General features: G+C 40.6%; 1 non-coding gene across 1 annotated transcript; it reads left to right on the top strand.

Annotated features, from left to right (window-relative positions):
* Nucleotides 1-1020: 1020 nt before the first annotated feature.
* trnaa-agc (transfer RNA alanine (anticodon AGC)) lies at nucleotides 1021-1093 on the top strand. The gene has a single exon. It is a non-coding gene; the product is annotated as a tRNA-Ala (tRNA).
* Nucleotides 1094-3082: the final 1989 nt, after the last annotated feature.

Here is a 3082-nt window from a genome sequence, read left to right as displayed (position 1 = left end):
TATATTGAAAATAATTGGTATGTAGCACAAATCTCTAGCACATACAAGTGCGAGCAAAATATCTGAAGTGAACTGCCTTACTGCCTCAACTCCTCTAACTACAGACTCCATCACTCTCCATCTTATTATTATCATCTGAAGCTGTGGAAGCCATCGGCCAAGTATGTACCAGATCACCTTGAATTTATTTTCGTTTTTAAAGCTACTTTGAGATTCTGTGTGTAATGAAAAGTGCTATATAGAATAAATCATCATTATTATTAGTTATCCTACAGGGGAGGAGGAGCCCTTGTCATAATGGCTTTGCGATATGATGGACAGCCTTCTTTTCGCTACTAAACAGGTCCTAATATCTTAGTCTCTGTGCCAGTTCATTCTCTCTTTTGCCTTTGTTGTGGCAAGCAGAAACACACTGGAATTTAGGAAATCCCACCAAACCACCTAATTATTACTTAAATTAAAGGGACAAATTCTGTGGTCGCTTGGGGTAATGCAACAATCCCCTTTCGTTATCACATGTAGGCACATGTGTAGTTTAGGAGACAGATCTTTGATTTAGTAGCTGTTCATTTGTTAGTAAATGTTGGGAGCTGTGCCTCTATTTATTCTACTGGAAGGCTGTCCTCTCCTCTGCTTACAGTAGAAAGGCCTTGGACCGACCCACTGAGACGCAGTGAGCATAAGAACGACAAAAGACAGGAAAACAGTGACCATGTTCGGGCGACCAACATGCATTTATTTCCCCACGATCATCTGATCCTGACGTTATTCCACAGACAGCCAGCAGGGGGAACTCCAGACTCACAAGTTTTTCTGCTAACCCCAAACTCACTAACCATACAATACAACTATTTCCACCACTAGGCTTACTGCAGTCACTGCTTCAACCGTTACTGAACGACCATGAAAAATACTTTTAGACAGCTGAAGCAAGCATACTTTATAAAAAGTATCCTTTCTTGTTGACGAGGGATTTGGCAGTGCGGTCATTGAGATTTCATACTTCTTACTGGATGCACAGGGGGATTAGCTCAAATGGTAGAGCGCTCGCTTAGCATGCGAGAGGTAGCGGGATCGATGCCCGCATCCTCCAATTATTTAGTTTGGTTCAATCAGCACACATTGTTGTTGTAGCTCTGGACTGATTTAACTAATCGAAGGATTAGTTAACAAATTGAATCAAGTGTGCTTGTCTGGCTCTAAAATGTAAATGTCTATTGTTGGGGGTTCCCGAGGACTACAGTTGGGAAACACGAGTGGAAGGTAGAGCATGGTGACGAGTTGAAATATGAATTCAGAACAGACCTACCGGTAGACGATGCTATCATGGCTTTTAATAACATATTAGGCTAAGTAGTGTTTTATACTATGTACGTTCAATTGTTTTGAGTTGATGACATATTTCTCATGCAGTGTTTTAATAGGATTATTTAGGGACAGTTCAAAAGTTACTGGGTGACTGGGGGCTCGTAACTCTCAAACTCTAGGGGTGTTTCTCCAAACATACTACGATGCTCCACACTCATGCTCCGATTGTATTCTCCACTACATTCTTATGAGTACGTTCTTGTGAGGTCAAGAGTGAGGAGAATGCATAAAACAATACATTTAAGAAGCACTCGCACTCCCCCTACTGTATTACCTCACGCTTCACCGCCCCATTCGCTGAACCTCCTTCCAGCCAGGACAATGTCAACAATAGACGAAACAAGATATACACAAAGCAAACGTTTGACTTCATAATTATCAGCTAAATATGTGAATCGTAATAATTTAGCTAGCCAGATAGTTAAACAGGAAAAAATGACCTAAAACTAATATTATGCAAGATAGATGTCAATTCTTCATGGTTACAGTAGCTAGCTAACAATTCGTTGTGGCTATCAGCTAGCCAGTCAGCCCCTATTGACTAATTATGGGCTTGCGATATAAGGTACGTAAGGCCGGTAAACATGCCGAACAATACCAAATGACTCATGAACCATTAAGAGAGATCACAATTTTAGTGCTTTATTAAAAGGTAAAACAAAAATAACAGGAGTTATACATATATTTCTATCTCTATATTGAAAATAATTGGTATGTAGCACAAATCTCTAGCACATACAAGTGCGAGCAAAATATCTGAAGTGAACTGCCTTACTGCCTCAACTCCTCTAACTACAGACTCCATCACTCTCCATCTTATTATTATCATCTGAAGCTGTGGAAGCCATCGGCCAAGTATGTACCAGATCACCTTGAATTTATTTTCGTTTCTAAAGCTACTTTGAGATTCTGTGTGTAATGAAAAGTGCTATATAGAATAAATCATTATTATTATTAGTTATCCTACAGGGGAGGAGGAGCCCTTGTCATAATGGCTTTGCGATATGATGGACAGCCTTCTTTTCGCTACTAAACAGGTCCTAATATCTTAGTCTCTGTGCCAGTTCATTCTCTCTTTTGCCTTTGTTGTGGCAAGCAGAAACACACTGGAATTTAGGAAATCCCACCAAACCACCTAATTATTACTTAAATTAAAGGGACAAATTCTGTGGTCGCTTGGGGTAATGCAACAATCCCCTTTCGTTATCACATGTAGGCACATGTGTAGTTTATGAGACAGATCTTTGATTTAGTAGCTGTTCATTTGTTAGTAAATGTTGGGAGCTGTGCCTCTATTTATTCTACTGGAAGGCTGTCCTCTCCTCTGCTTACAGTAGAAAGGCCTTGGACCGACCCACTGAGACGCAGTGAGCATAAGAACGACAAAAGACAGGAAAACAGTGACCATGTTCGGGCGACCAACATGCATTTATTTCCCCACGATCATCTGATCCTGACGTTATTCCACAGACAGCCAGCAGGGGGAACTCCAGACTCACAAGTTTTTCTGCTAACCCCAAACTCACTAACCATACAATACAACTATTTCCACCACTAGGCTTACTGCAGTCACTGCTTCAACCGTTACTGAACGACCATGAAAAATACTTTTAGACAGCTGAAGCAAGCATACTTTATAAAAAGTATCCTTTCTTGTTGACGAGGGATTTGGCAGTGCGGTCATTGAGATTTCATACTTCTTACTGGATGCACA

Source organism: Salmo salar, chromosome ssa09 (genome assembly GCF_905237065.1).
Source record: "Salmo salar chromosome ssa09, Ssal_v3.1, whole genome shotgun sequence".
NCBI lineage: Eukaryota > Metazoa > Chordata > Actinopteri > Salmoniformes > Salmonidae > Salmo > Salmo salar.
The sequence above is the reverse complement of the archived record's forward strand: the minus strand, read 5'-3'. Positions and strand labels throughout refer to the sequence as shown.